Source organism: Megalobrama amblycephala, linkage group LG4 (assembly GCF_018812025.1).
Source record: "Megalobrama amblycephala isolate DHTTF-2021 linkage group LG4, ASM1881202v1, whole genome shotgun sequence".
Classification (NCBI taxonomy): Eukaryota; Metazoa; Chordata; class Actinopteri; order Cypriniformes; family Xenocyprididae; genus Megalobrama; species Megalobrama amblycephala.
The window spans coordinates 40,979,289-40,996,569 of NC_063047.1; positions in this window are offsets into that span (position 1 = coordinate 40,979,289).

A 17,281-nucleotide genomic window follows, 5' to 3' on the forward strand; every position below is an offset into this window, starting at 1 on the left:
GATCTTGTTAATCTCGTAAACACTTGAAATCAACTGCAAATTAATTAATTAATCTGAATGAATCAGTTATGTCTTTATTGTTGTAGCTTTCTGTGAATTATTGAATAAACTACTGAGCTTTTATTATAGTTTCACCTTTCAGCCTGTTGTTCTTGCCCTTTTTTAAACGTGCTAGACACCAGACCTTGACTGAATAGCTAAAAGAGATTTATAATGCATAGTCAAACAAAAAAGAGCTAAAACACTTAGAGTGAGCCCATTTTTCACAAAATGCCTTTGAAATAAATATGGTTATAGTGAGTGTTCAACAGGTAAGAATTCTGGCCTACAGTCATTTGGGAGGGAGTTACTTTCCATTCTCTGTAAGTCCCACTAGATTTTAAGCAACAACACCTCTGAAATAAGATGAGGTCACTCCATGTTTCATTCTTCCTCAGACAAGCCATTTGAGAACAAAATTTGGGGCACATAGAAGTTGTGTGGTTTATCAAAGGGCATGTTACACACTGCAATCTGACTCTATTGTCTTTTGGCAAAGCAGGATCACCGGGCATAGATCGTGTAGACAAAGAGACTTCCACCGGACCTCCATCCTTTAGTAAACCAGTGAGATTGGGTTTCCCTGACTTCACTCCACCCTCTGATAATGTAGACAGAAGAGACAGAAGCTGATTTTTAGCTACAGCTACACAAGTCTCATTTATGGGTAATGTGTTCTCATGAGCAAAGATGTCAAATATCAAATCATGCACTTCATTTAGATGAATGCAAATGCTAATGGTCAGCTTCCTCTGTGTATTAGACCTCCTTGACTGCTCTTGAGGAGTCAGTAGCTGAATTTTCTCCTATTGTTAGTGGTTGAAGCACTGCACCCTACTGGAGAACAGCTTGTCCGTACACAAACAGCTAAACATTTTGGGTGAGGAAATGCACCTCCATGTGCTGTTAATACACTGGGATAGGCTTTCTGACTCAGTCAGCTACTTTCTAAAACCATACAACTTTTTACAGTAGATGCCATGTACCACATTCATCATGTTGTTTTGTCATTGGCCTATTTACACTTGGCCACTTCATGCATTTTTGCTGATCAAATAGCTATGCGATTGTGAAAAGACAGTGTTAATGCCCTCTGAAACCCATTTGAGACAGATTGCAGTCCCATCGCAAAAAACATTTCAAGAGGTGGTTTGAGGTGCATTTGCAGACGCAAATGGACAAGTGTCAATACTGCCATCAATTCATCGGCCTGTTTTATGAATACTATGTATTTGGACATGATACACTGTAAAAATTTATTTTCATGATTTGTTATCACAACATTTTTTCTTTTGTCAAATCAACTTCAATAATTAATGTGGTTCAGATAACAATATTTTGAGTTTCTATTGATTAAACCAATTGCCTTCACTGTATTAACTCAATTTTTTTTAATTTCAATGAACTTTTTTAAGTTAAATCAACAATTCTTGTTTACAGTGTACTCTTTTTACATACTATATGGATAAGGGGAGTATGAATATTTGAATGCAGCGGAATATTCGTATCATCTCAGTCTAATCTTTATGATTGGTCCAAAGGAGACTTCTTATTTACGTGCATCCAGTGCTTGTTCATGTTCATTACCAGTAATCTTGTGCTTTGTTCATGCATAGCTTTTAAAAGGTCATTTACAGGTAATGTTTCAACTTCTTACCCTGGAATATTGCTTGCAAATTACAATTATTATCTTTCTTTCTTTTTTTTCTTTTTTTTTTTAAAAAATCTTTAAGTTTTTCTTTTTGATGGTAAAGATCAGTAACACTGTTTTACAGTGACTTTGTTACACATTTTTTATTAACAATAAATTACACATAATTACATGCTATTACCCCCACACCAAACCTTAATTCTATCCAAGTAGTAATTACATGTTAATTAATATTACTCAGTACTTAAATGTATAATTAGACACCTTAAAATAAAGTTTAACCATTTCTTCTGTATGCGGAGATTAATTCTAGTTCTAAAATGATAACTGAGAATCACAAATCACAATCAGCAGAAACAACATTTTCTTGTAAGAGAATAAAAAAAGGATGAGATTACTTTGTAAAGTTATTTTGTTAAGCAACATTGTGAGCAAAGCTGCGTGCTGATGAACACGCTTGAATTATGCAATTGTGTTGGATGTTTTGGTCTGACTTGTTTTATCTATAATTGTCCCTATCTGAACATCTGAACCCTCTTCACATTAGATAAGTGCAAAATCAGGAACAAGATACTGCACAGTCAGTCATTCAGAGATATACTGGTCTATACGTGATTCCAAATCAAGTAGGCTACCTGAAGCTACTAAAAAAAAATACTGTTTTTGTACACCCTGTTTCCTTTATTCAGTTTAGAAGACAGAAAATGCAAGTCATGACTCAGTGAGATTTCTCCGCCACGCCTCATTACAAGAGCAGAGGGCAGCCTGATCAGAGCCTCAGGGTGTAACGTGCGCCTGGCGTCTGCTGCCAGCGCTATCATCTCTGATTAGACTACACAGAGTTCACTGCCACTTGCAGACGGTGATTGCGGTTAAGTCTTCACGTTTACAAACACAAATAGCCTAAAGGAGTCTGATCTGCACCTGCTCTTCTCTTTACACAAGGCAAACACTTGCAGGATGACTGAAGGTTGGAGAGTTCAGGAGATACGGATGAATAGAGAAAGTATCAAAAAGGAGGGGTGCTGTCCATTCATTAAATACACCTGGTTAAATGTGCAATGACTGAGTGACTATTGAGTTTTATTCTGCAGTTGTGGAATGTATTTGAAAAAGAACAGATGAAAAAAGAACAAAGATTTGGCTTTTATTAAGCTTTTTAATCATTATAAAATGTTACGCAATTAAGCTTTCATTATATTTTTAATTAAATATAAATACCTGTATTTATTCATTCATCCACTCCAAAAATCCAGCTACAGGGCTACACATGGGGTTAGGATACAATGAATAAGAAAAATTTAAGATTCTAAATCACTAATTAAATTAAAATATTATTATATTCACAAACACAATGATCCATTTAACAGTCTAATGTTCTGAACTCCAATAGCTGTGATTGTCACTTAGTTTGTTGCTTAAATTTAGTTTCTTATGACTGTGTTTGGTGTTTTTGCAGAGCCAACGATGCTTGAACAGATCTCACCACGCTGATGGTGGTTATGGGCCCCTGCTATCTGAAATCAATTCTCTAATCTTCTTTGAAGGCACAGTAACAATTACTTTAGCTCTGTTTTCACATGCCTCAGAAGCAACTGTCACTTTAGCTTTAACTGTTCAGTAAATGTCAAACGACATCTGTTAGATCTGCTGCACTGTAATCCTGAAGTTTTAAGGACTGAAGTTTTAAGATTTTTTAAAACTCAGACCAGACCATTTTATGATTAAATTGCAAAAAGGCCTAAATTTAAGCCATAAGTCGAAAGACTAATTTGACAAATTTGGTCAGAGAGGATTTTGAAAATATGACTATCATGCAGTTTTTACACTGACTTTTAGATTGGCTCTCAATGTTATGTCATAAAATGGAAAATACACTCAGGACATTCTGCAAAATATCCTGTTTTGAAGAAAATTATACGTTTGGAATGACATGAGGGTGATTATAGGTGAACTAATTCTTTTTTTGATTCATAACAGGCACAATCCAGTAAAACAGTATAACTGTTAATCTGGAAAAAATATCAAATAAAGAAGTTTCATCTCTGATTTTCTATATGAATTATTGCTGACAATGTCGAACAAAATAAAAGCATAATATTAGACACAAAACAACTGAGATTTCTCAAAGAACATTTTATATTTAAGGGGGTCTGAATCCAGGCAGCTCTTTTTTGATATTACACATGAATGCACCCTCATAAGGAGGAAGGAAGACAAAAACATAAGATACTTATTGACTACTCTTAATTAAACACATGGCTATAGGTTTGGGTTGGGTTGCTTTCCAATGGACTGGTTACTAACTGCTCCACTCCTTTTGTTTATTCAAGAAGACCTTTTTCAGCAACAATGCTCTTCTGATTTTCTTCATCACATTTCATTACAAGCATTCTTATATTCCTCTGTCTGGTCCAGCAGTAATCAATCTTCTTATATTGGTAACACTTTACAATAAGGTTCATTAGTTAACATTAGTTAAGTACATTCGTTAACATGAACAAATAATGAACAGCACTTATACAGCATTTATTAATCTTTGTTATTGTTAATTTCAACATTTACTTATACATTCTTAAAATCTTGTTAACATTAGTTAATGCACTGTGAACTAACATGAACAAACAATGAACAACTGTATTTTCATTAGCTAACATTAACAAAGATTAGTAAATACAGTAACAAATGTATTGCTCATGGTTAGTTCATGTTAGTTACATTAACTAATCTTTAACTAATGAACCTTATTGTAAAGTGTTACCCTTATATTTAACTTAGGTGTATGTATGTCTTGTTTTACTCAGATTTTATTTGTTATATTTAAAGTCCAGCAGACAAACCTCCAAGGATACTGAGGAATGTTAAATAGTTTATTTGTATTTTCTACATTACTGCATTTAAAGTGAAATTCAAAGATAATGCTAAGACCAGTGTAAACCAAGATAAAAATTGTATTATCATAAAAAAATATATATTTATGTATGTATGTTTATTTATGTTTTGTGCTCATTCAAAATGTAATTGTTTAATAATTTAATTATTTATGCTTTTTGTCATTTCATAAAATATAGAAAATTGTGTTACACTTAATAAATCAAAGGAACCCACATGCATTAAGCATCTCATGGCATGTGTAGTGATTTGAGACCAACCTTTTACTTTTCATGTATAATCTGCTGCACTGGGACAGGACAACAGCTAACTAACTAACTAACTAACTAATTGAGCACTTCCACTTTCAGAAGTAATTGTTTGGCCCTTTCATTAAGAGCTTAATCATTCTCACCCTGAAACCAAACCAAACCCATCAGTGTCTTTTAAAAATATCCCTAAAGGTTTGGAGTCATTAAACATATGTCTTATGTTTCATTTTAATCATCTTATACCCAACACCACACAAAAGCTCAATATTTCCTTCTAAAGCATATCTGGTCTCATAGAGCAATGAGCAGATGAAGTAAAACTAATGCAGAAGAAAGACAAAGAGCTCTGGACCTGTGGAGAGATGTGCTTAAGAATCAGAACAATAGCGAGAGAATGAAAGAAGCTGCTGTCATGATGGAGGCAGGAGTTGTGAATGGTGCTCCTGCTGTAATGAGGGATTAGGAAGGGATTATGATTCTTTATTACGATATTTCTTATCCTTGTTAGACGGCCTCTAATGTCAGTGGATCGATTTCCCTCTTACTCACTGCCAGAGAAAAGAGAGAACATTTTGATAACTGCAAAGAAAAAGTTTTATAAAAACATTTTTCTTTTCTGACAGTCTGTTTTGGATTTGCTAAATATGTCTTTAAGAATATGATAAATAATATTGCAGAATTATAGATATTTGTTAATAGTGAGAAGTGAAAAAAAAAATCTATTTGAAAAATACAAAAGTATTCAAGATGAACTCTCTGAAAACAATATTGTATGCAGTGCTTTTCAGATAAATTAATATTTTTTAAAGGAATAGTATACTAAAAAAGAACATTAAGTCATTCATCATTCATCAACAGAATAACACCCATACTCCCACCGCTGAGGCTGAGCTGTACCTGGCCTCTGTACTGTTTAATGAGGAAGTAGAAAAGGTTATTCCCCAAAGCCTCCCATCACAGCCAGTCCTGCCCGACTCTAAATCTTCTGCATCTCTGCTGGTCCCGCCCAGCTCAAAGTCTCCTGCATTGCCAATGGTCCCGCCAAGCTCCAAGTCTCCTTTGTTGCTGATTGTCCTACCAGCCTCCCTCTCCTTCCTCTTCTATCTACAACAGCCAGTTCTTCAGCCCCGCTTCTGCTGGCCCCCTTCAGTTCCTCCCTAATTTATATAACAGAGTCAAAGACATATCAAATGAAACATAGGGACTCAAAATGTACAAATCTTTTTGTAATCTGTTCATTTACAATAACTGTCTGAACAAAACAATTCACCATTGTGTGCTTATTGACTGCCCATGGATGGTCCTCAGGGAAATCAAACCACATATTTGGAGTGGGTACTGGTGAATTGTGGATCTTCATTCACTGTCTGCACAGCAGAAGACATCACCAGCCCCACTCCACATCCACAGCCCAGCCAGCCACCAACCAAGCTCCCTAAGGATAGGATGCCTGAGCCCACCGCAGACACAGAGCCAGAGCCCATCGTAATTAACCCTCTGGAGTCTGAGGCTGATTTGGGGCCTGGAGAAGTTTTGACATGCCCTGACATTTGTGCTTTTTTCATTTGTTCATAAACACATTAATGACACAAGTGTCATTACACTGTATTTAACACAAACTAGGCTACAATAATATGTAAGGAACATGTATGTACATGTTTTTGTTTTTGAAGGAATAATGTTTATGCGTGGTTATTGAAAAAACAAAAAACTTAAGTCACTGAAATAAGGCCAAAAAAAGTATATTAAATCTGTGTTCATAAGACTTCTGGGTATTGGAGGTATTGGACTAGAGTTTTTGCTTCAGAATTATGTAAAAATTATGCTGCCTACTCCTTCATATAAAACAATATATTGATTTATTTTTTGTAAGTCACTTTTTGTCAAGAAACACAGTATGCGTGGAGGCGTGAATGATCATGAATAATGGGCCATTTACACCTGAGAAGACAAAAGAATCAAATAATAATGACCTGAAATGACTTGCATATTAATGAGGCCTTTCAGTCAGATAGGGTGTGGAAAAAACCCTCTGTAATCATGTCTCAGTTCAATTTAAAATAATGGTATTCTATTATATTCTTTAAAATATAATGTATTTCTGTGATGCAAAGTGTCTGAACAATTATGTTACCTCTGTGGCATTTCATATAGGCTTTTAGCTTAAAGCATGCACATTTGGAGAAATATTGATGGATTCTTATATGTTTATGTCAAATTTCTATACAGAGGAGTAATATTTATTCTATATTTATTCTATATATCATCACTATGAGTGCTGGATACAATTCATACTTGCAGCCGGAGGGCGCTCTGTACACCTTTAGGCCACAAATCCATATAAAGAAGAAGAAGAACCAGGAACTAACTGCATGTCTTCTAGAGTTCGCTAACCATGGCTTTAACATCCAGATAAACACTTTTCAAGACAATAAATACACGATTGAGACGATGAATGCGTGTATTACTCTGAATTTGCGTCTGAATAGCGCTGGCTCCGTGGGCGTGGCCGCATTAGCAGATAATGAGCTGAATCACTGACTTCTGACATGGCTCTCTTTTCATACAGATTACATAAACACAAAATGTTTGTTTTCGATTTGACTTGCACGATTTAAAACCTGACATTTCAACGTTTCTTTAGACATAAGTTTAATTTTTTTGTCATTCGTATTCACTAAGTTACAGTTCATTTTCTGAGAACTATCAGATTGGACTTTGTTCAGAGGGAGACGAGAGATCACGCATCATGTTAGTTTTCTTTATTTTACAAACAAGCACATTTTGTTTTTACTCTGAGTGTACACAAATGAAAGAAGATATTCAACAGATTAAAATGGTGTATAACTCTTAATTGTATGTGCAACATTGACGGAGTATTTTGAGTCTCTTTCACACTGGTAAGAAAAAAAATGCAGTGGTATCGCCGGCGATACCCTCAGACCTCAGAGTGTTAATAGAAGTTATTCCCCAAAGCCTCCCGCCGCGGCTGGTCTTGCCCTGCTCCTGCGTCTCTGCTGGTCCTGCCCAGCTCCAAGTCTCTTGTTGCTGATTGTCCCACCAGCCTCCCTCTTCTGCCTCCTCTATCTATGACAGCCAGTTCTTCGTCCCACCTCCGCTGGCCCCTTTCAGTTCCTCGGCTTCTCCTCTGTTTGTTCCACTCTGCTGCATTGATCTGCCTTGGGTCTTCTGGTCTCCAGCTCCGCCTTGGCATTGGATCCCCTGACTCTGCCTCAGGCTGCCGAGCCCGTAACTCCACCTCAGTTCATCGACGAGTTGGCTCCACCTTGGCTCCTCGCCCTCTCAGCTTCACCTGAGACCATCATCCTTATGCCTCCACCGGGCTCCCTTGTCCCTCTGCCTTCACCTTGGTCAGTTGTCTGCCTACGCCACAGACTTCAAGGCCTTTGGCTGTGCCTCGTCTTCCCACCCCTTTGGCTATGTCAGGCTCCACCTTCCTACTGCATAGACAGTGTTTTTGAATGAATCTCTTGAATGAATGATTCAATGACAAATATTTTTTTAACAGTCACTTGTCGCCACCTACTGGTGAAACTAAGTGATTGATGCAGTTGCTTTTTGAAGCTCCATGTTACTTTCAAAAGGTGATTTGTTCTATTTGTATCTCTACCGTAGTTGCCATGATGACTTGTTTATATCTAAACTATACATTTTTATCCCAGTACTTAATAATTTGAATATTTGTAACAGAAATAACCATACTGTGATGTTGAAAAGACTGTTTGTGAAGCTTTGCATACCTATACATGATAACTGCTTTCTCTGGATCAGCGGCAGCATGAACACAGGTTTGAATCAAAGACTGTTTGAATGTTCTGGTGTGATTTCATCAAAGGTTTAATAGGTACAGGCAAATCATCATCATTTAGGAATAAGATTGTGTCGATGTTTGAATCAAGATTGCAGACTTTTAATGATTCGTTGTGAGTGCAACTCTATACAGATATGGATGTATACATTTTTATTTTTCATTTAGTTTCTTCTTTTATTTTTTTTATTATGATATACAATTGTAATTATTTGATATCTAAATCTAAATCTTGATTTGTGGGAAAGTTTTATGAGCTTTTTTTGCTTTAAGGCCTTTTTAAAGGTCAACAATTACACTTATTTTCTTTTGATTCCTTCTTTTATAACTTTTACTTTTTAGTATAACATGAATTGTAGGAAAGCACATTATATAAGCTCTTTTAAATTATTGCTTTAAGGTTTTTTGTTATTTTAAAGGTGCTCTAAGTGATCCTGGGTGGATGTAACTTCCTGTTGACGTTCGAAGTGTTGTCAAACAAAACAGAGGCTAGCTAGACCCTCCCTCCTCCTCCTCCTCCTCCTCCCCCTCCCCTCCGTGCTTCCTGAAACAGTCATGAACGCGCATTTAAAATCATTCTTGTCAGTTATTGGCTGGAGCATGTTTATTATGTTTTGTGGTCCAGGCTGCACCAGTTTGTTTTTATTGCCATTTTCGGAGCTTGTGGCGACTACAGAGACCGCGTTTTTTTACAGTGTGTTCAGGGGGCAGGCAGCTAGCGGATAGTGAGGAGATGTTTGCTGTATGTGACAAGAAATGTTTTGGCCTAAAAACGCGTGACATCACTTTTAATAAGGCAAGATACTGATTGAGAATAGAGGTTTTTGCAATACAATTTCCATATTTATGTTGATTTACAGATTGTGTGCTCAGTGTGTGTGATGGTAAAATGGGGGGTTTTACAGACATCTGGATGAGACCGCATGGTCTGCTGGTATATTTACTGATCTGTTCACTCTTATCTCAGCCAAAATGACACACACAGAGGAAGAGTGGTGCCTAGGAGCAGGACAAGCCATTCAGTCCTTTAAGTCAATATTTACCTCACACAACACAAGCAAATTCTAGAGGTGCTAACTTCACATCCAATCATTATCACTTATACTTGTTTTTGTCCTCCATCAGAGTCATAACAATTGTATTTGGGTTCATTTCTGCAGATAAAACTCTGATCATTCTCTGTACATTCTGATCAGCCAGGAAGGGTCCAAAACAGTCCAAAATCACTGAGGAAATAGATTTACCCTTCAGGGACAGTTATGATTTACTGCAGATGGAGTCTGCTGGTAGTTTGCATGTGTTTGCATAAGGGGACGGGTGAAAGGGATAGTGCGAATGATCAACTGTTAAGATAGTGTGAGCTGCCTGCCAGGACGCATAGTAATAACAGATACGGCGTATGGCAAGAGATGAGGGAGGAGTCCCTTGAGCACCCACTATTTCTCACCTCAGGCAGGCCTTGAGACCTGTTCTTACATGCTAGCTGAGTTAAGGCTGCGGGGGGCTTAGGGCAGGTTGGGACAGATCCTCACTAGTGCTCCATATTGCTCTTAATGGTAATGCACGTCTCTCTGGCTCAGAGAGTTTACATCATCTTCTCTGATGTATTGAGTTAGAAGTTGGTGTTTGACACTTTTCTTCCAACAGTGCAATGACATAAAGTGATATTTATACCCTATAGATATTTAGGGAATTTAGGGATATTTAGGGTATTTCAAACGTATGTAGGCCTACAGTGTTTGATTTGGTTAAATATTTAAGGAAAGGATATATAATACAATTGCATACTTTTCAAAATTTTAGGGTCAGTAAGGAATGAATACCTTTTTAAATGAATACTTTTATTCAGCAAATATGCATTAAATTAATAAAAAGTGACAGTAGACTTTTACATTGTTTCAAAAAACAAAAACAAAATTCTATTTCAAATAAATGCTGTTCTTTTGAACTTTCTGTTCATTAAAGGATCCTGATGTGGGGATAGGAGATATGGATTTATGGAGAGTGGCGCCATCATCTGGTGTGAAATCATGCGGCAATCACCAGTGAATAGCACTAACCTAAATGCAGGCTAAGTTCTTTGCAATTAAAGGTGATATTAACTCTATGACCGTAAATACACATCAGACTGGAACAAACTGGATCATGTATGATTGTGAGACTTTCATGTACTTTGCATGTGCCCAGGGTTTACATACAAGTCAGTATAAGCATTCTTTTGAAAGGACCAGCATTGGAAGCGGCTGCAAGTGGCTTCCTTCTTCATTTTAGTGATAAAGTTAGGAGTTTTGTTTTTAAGTGAAGTTCACAACGTAATTACGGGAGGAGTGAACCCATCTAATCTTTCAATTAGTGAAATTCAAACATAATTTTAAGAGGACGGAACCCTAATCTTTCAATTAACGACCAGAGCATATAAGCAGCTACTCACCCTGCTCTGGCATCAGTTGTTTCGATATTCCTCCACCTCCACCAACTCCACCACATAATTTAGGCATCTCATCTATCGTACTCCTCATCCAGGCACTAGTAGTTGCTGGGGGGTATATCCAAGCTCGAGTTGAAGCTGCTTCCTCTAGCCCCTCCACAGCAGACAGCAAGCCAAATATACTTAACCTTAACCTTGTCTACATAGCCTGTGCACAACACTTCATCTTAAGAGATTTTGGTCAAATGATAGAAAAACCTGAGTGCCCACATATCTACAATAAACTTTATAACCTGTAAGTTGATGAAAACTTAATACATTACTGCCTCAGATAAACACTACTGCCTCAAATGCGGCCATTCTAATGACAGACAAAACGTGCAAGTCTTCAACAGTCGCTAGTATTACTTTGTAACTCCATTTGAGCTTGATTTTGGTAAAATGTTAATAATATGATGACACATGCAAGTGACCATATATAAAGCCGAAAATCAGGAAAGAACATGGATTTACAGTGCCTGCCGTGTGCCTCCTTTTGCTGGAGCAAGGAGAGCGCTCCCTCAAGGACCACACAAAGGAAAAATGCCTGGCATGCCTCACCCACTATCCGGACCGGTCGCTCAGAGTATTTTTCTACACCAGCCTCGATCAGCGAGTCGTCCAAGGCACACCTGCCTGTGGACGGTCCTCGGAGAAATTTCTCCACAAATCTGGAGTGGGTGATGGTGAACTGTGGATCTTCATTCACTGTCTGCACTGCAGAAGAAGACATCACCAGCCCCACTCCAGATCCTGAGTTTTCATAATCATGCTGTCTAATCAGCATCTTGATATGCCACACCTGTGAGGTGGATAGAAAATATTTGAGAGGAATAGGCCTTTTGTGTACATAGAACAAGTCTTAGATCTTTGAGTTCAGCTCATGAAAAATGGGGGCAAAAACAAAAGTGTTGCGTTTATAATTTTGTTCAGTGTATGTGAACAGCAGGGTGCAATATCACAGAATAACATATTGAACTCAAATGTGAAGGGTTTTCTTCAAAACCCTTCTGACTTATTCTGTGAAACATAAAAGCTGGATAATGTAGTGGTCACTGTTTTCAATCAGACTAAACAATTCATTGAAAAGAGCCGACTCAAAAGAATGTTTTGTTCATGAATCAGACGTAAGTACTTCTGTCATGAACTCTCATAACTGTATCAAGAACTGAAGATTTTGAGTGAATAACTTAAATTGTGGTTCCTTACACAAAACTATCATGGCAGAAGAAGGGCAGGAGTCATATGGACTATTTTTATGGTGCTTTTGTGTCCTTTTGGGTGCTTCATAAAGCCTCATAAAAACCACTAGGAATAAAGAGTCCACGAATCAGAAGAGAGAAAGAGAAATACTGGAGCTTGTAACCCAGTTTCCCAAGAAGACAGAGCTCAGTCCTCTTTTATCCTTAACTTGACCATTTGATGTGACTAAACCACACTCAAACTGACCAAAGAGCGATGTCAATATTTAATCTGATATTAGATATAATAATAATAATATGATGTTATGGGTCTAGGCTAACAGTATCTGAATCAGGATGTCATTTACAGAAACTGCTCCTGACATACTGAGCGTTAACAGATCTTTGAAGTACTGTGGTTGATGGATGATCTAGTATGAGACAGAAAGCCATGAGTGCTTTTTCAGCAAATGATTCTATACCTGCTGCATTTCAGAAGCGATAAATAAAAGATTGCTCTTACGCTCCTTACAGATATGAAATGCTTCAGTAAATTGTCCCTCATGTGGAATAATGGTAAAGGTGTGCTCAGTATCACCCTCTTTCCTCTCTTCTCCTTTCTGAACAACTCAGTATCACTGCTATAGGGCTAATGCACCTGTTTTCAGTCTCCTAATGTTTAGAAGACTTACGAGTTACATTTATGGGCGGATAAAGCAAAGAACATTATGTATTTTTTTAAAATCTAAAATTATGTTAAATAATTTATATATTTTTTGTGCTTTTTGCCTTTTTTTGTACAGGACAATTTCGCAGAAATCACCACTTTGTTGCCTGGGTGTTCAGTGGTTTCCAGGGCATTATTATCTGGTTGTTAAGATATTTGAGTGTTACACTAAAAATATTAGAAACTTTTAACAGAAAAAAACTGATGCAAAAATGCTACAGTAAAATGTAAATTGATTAACTGTATTTTACTTTACCATATGGTAAAAAATGTTTTTAGACAAAACAATGTAATTTTATCTCTAAATAGTGGACATAATAATAATAATAATAATTAATTGCAAACACTTTAAAAAAATGACCGTGATTTTAACGGTAAAAGACTGTAAAAATGCTATGGTGAAAAATAGTTAATTGGATTACAGAAAGTTTCTGTACTATATCAGTGAACTGTAATAGATCTAATGGTACAATAATGTAATTTTACAGTAAAATGCCTTTAAATTTACAGTTTTTGGAAGTGAAAAATAAGTCATTGTATAATTTACAGTAAAAAAACATAAATTGACATTCCCACAATTCCCTGCGACACTTCACATTTGATGTATTTTTGTTGAAATAACTCTTTTTCTTCTTAGTTTTTCTTAGTTTTTTCTAATCAGTTACGTACATTAGGGTTTTATGTTACATCTAATGTTATTAAATTAATGTTTATTGCATTTTTAAAATTTCATGTGTTACCATGATGGTGTTTAGTGTTTGTGTGAATGGCACTGTGTGCACCTTCTATATATTAGTATCGTACTTCTCAGCTTGTGGAAAAGATGTTGTGATGAACTTGATTCATCATGTGACTCTCATCACCACTGTGTTTGGTGGTTGTCAGTGAATAACAAAGGTAAAAAACAGATACTAGAATTTCAATAGGTTGGTAAATTAACATTATATCAGTTAATGAAATACAGTTTTTTACCGTAAATTTAACAGATTTTTTTTACAGTGTGTAAAATAAACAGTTATGAACCATAATTATTACAATATGAACATTTTAATTATATGGTTTGAACTACTGTAAAATAGACAGTAACCTAAGTGCTGTACCATAAAACCTAAAATGTTGCTAGGGTATTTTTTACGGTAAAGTTCTGGTAACCACGGCTGCCGTTTTTTTACCGTAAAATTTTATGAGGATTTTTTTTTTATTTCTTTTTTTTACAGAGAACAATGCAAGATTATGAAAAACATAAAGTGTATAATATAGAGGGACCAAAATGACATGCTGTAATGAAACATAAGTGTATGTTTACAGTCAAATTTTTGCAACTACCACTGTCAGGTTTTTTTAACCATAAATTAAATTTCACTTCAGTTAAACTTTAACCCTCTTCAAATACATATGAAGTTAATTAAGGTCTTCAGGGTTACAGGCTGATTTAAGGATGATTCAGGATGAAAGTAAATTCTGCAGGACCGTGGCTGCCCAGGACGGAAGTTAAATGGCCTTTCTGTATGGGCTTTAATCAGTGCTAAATAATTCAACACCTTACCATTTATTACAGCCCCACAGTATTAACTGGGTTGCCCTAAGATTATGATTAGGCTCAAGATTTAAATCATAATCTAATAATTTTGCAATTCTAAACAGATTTAATCTCAACTCTAAAAAGTGTCTGTCTGCAGACATGGCATATTACTTTCAGTGTGGCCGGAGGTCGCTTCTTCTTCAGTGCACTTCAAGCTCTGTCTCTCACACAGAAAAGTGACAAGCCTGCCTTGTTCCTCATCAAATATACATGCACTTTGTCTTCTAACACATTTGCATAGTGAAGCTGCAAAAATACCTTTCTCTGTCCATTTGTGTTCTTGTGGGGCAGTCAAAATGAGTGGACCGCATAATCCCCATCCCACAGAATTTGCTCAGCTGCCAGAGCAAATGACATTGCTCAGTTTTTCCAAGAAAGCACATCATGTTTCAAAATTCTCTTGCTGTCTTTTTTTTCCTTAAGGATGTCCTGAAGCTCAGTAAGCATGAAATGATTTAATGAAATGTTTCAGTCATCAAACACAGATCCTTACAACGTTTTTTCTCCTTTTTCCATCTCAAAGATGATGTCAGCATTTTATTAATGACAATGAAAATAATGTCAAGAATTAGAAAAATGCCACATACTCACAATCACACAGCTGTTATGAACATGACAGAATCTAAATACAGAATATATTATCTTCACTGTCTTTGTTTACATGACTGAAATGTATTAACTACCACTGGTTTCCTATATGAAGCCCTTGACAAACCTATAGAGAAAATGCATTTTTCAACAGCATCATTATCTCACTGCATCTTTCCACATTTCATGTAAGTTGAGTCACATTCTGACTGTGTGTTCCTCTGAGCTGTTTGGTCAGTATGACAAGCTGATTTATTTAACTGTAGCCATATGAGCCTCCCTCTGGCTCATATGACTACAGTTAATTAAATCAACTTGTCATGTATTGAAGAACAAGCATTTGACAGCACTGAGACTGAGAAACTGACAAAATAAAATATTAAAAGTCCTTCTGAAGTGATGTGATGTGTTTATGTAAAAAAAATATACATATTTAACAAGTTATGAAGTAAAATATCTAGCTTCCCCCAGACCACCTTACGAAAAAAACGGAACTGGTGTCGCGTCGGTTAAGCTTTTTCCGTAAGTTGAATAGGGAAGGCGTAGGACGTAGCGTAAGCGTTTTGAACTGCAAGAGTTTTACACTTTCTTTGTAAGTTGAATACAGAAGGCGGTCTGGCGGAAGCTAGATATTTTACTTCATAACTTGTTAAATATGGATATTTTTGTACACAAACACATCGCTTCACTTCAGAAGGCCTTTATTAACCCCCCAGAGCCGTGTGGAGTATAGATGGAAGTGGATGGAGGCACTTTCTTCAGCTCAGACTTATGACCCCTGTTCACTGACATTATAAAGTTCGGATGCGTCAGGATATTTATTACATTAGGATATCTCCGAATGTGTTCATCAGAAAGAAGAAAGTCATATACACCTAGAATGGCTTGAGGGTGAGTAAAGCTTGGGCTAATTTTCATTTGAAAGTTAACTAATTCTTTAACCCTTAAATGCATAACTGCTTCACCAATCATTCTTACATATTCGGGTCTTTATCGACCCGGATCTGTATCTAATAAGGATGGATCTCTAACTGTCGTGATAATATAAAACTCCTCTGATATTAGAGTAACAATTACAGAAGAATAAAATAAATTATATTTTGTTACCTTTTGGAGCTTGAAAGGGTTCAGTTTGAGCAGATGTTTTATGCCATCATCACTGTCCTCGTCAGAGCGCATTTCCCAGTTAATTCAGCAAATAATAGGCTAGTTTTATGTTTGAGGTCGCGAATGGGCTCATATTCGCGACCTCAAACATATTCTCAAAACTATATAATTTTCAACATCTTCAAAATCAATATTTCGATTGCTAACAGCTTCACCAGATCCATCCAGTGACAGTTACAGTTATATTTAATTGCGTTCAGTACTTCGCTGTAGTAAATCGCTGAGCCATTTCATGTTTTGCTTATTCTTTTGTTTTTTTGTCTGAATGGATCGTCACTTCATCATTGTGTATCAGACATTGACACCTTGTGGAATAAAGGTGAATTGCACTTATTCCGTCATCTAAGATTCAATTATTGTTGTGCAGAAAAAAATATATGTACACTTATACACACCTCAGGTCCATAGCGACCCTATACAATTTTTACAAAAATGAATACAAAAATTGGCATTCTTTTATAATTTTATGATTTTTTTTTTTCTTGTTACATTCTTTATAATGAATTGATTGAGGAATACCAAAAAGGTTAATGTCTAACTTTAAAAAATGAACAAGGAGGAGGGTAGTGAATGATGTCCCGGGTCACTAAAGACCCGAGGTATGCATTTAAGGGTTAAGCCAAAGAATGGAGTTTCAGAGACAAAAAATGACAGCATCACCAATGTATTATGCTTCTGATCAATCTGTTAACTATTTTTGTCTCATTTGCAATATCATCAGATTTTGCCTTTACATAGACTGATTTGTCATCATGCAACAATATAATTTCCATGTCTTTAAATACATGTGTCTATACAAACTTATATTCATGCAATCAGTTTTGTCCAACCTTTCACTCCAAATATTCCAGTGCATGGAAAGGCGCGGATGCTCCAGTGGGAATTCTGAGAGCAGCTTTTGAAAGAG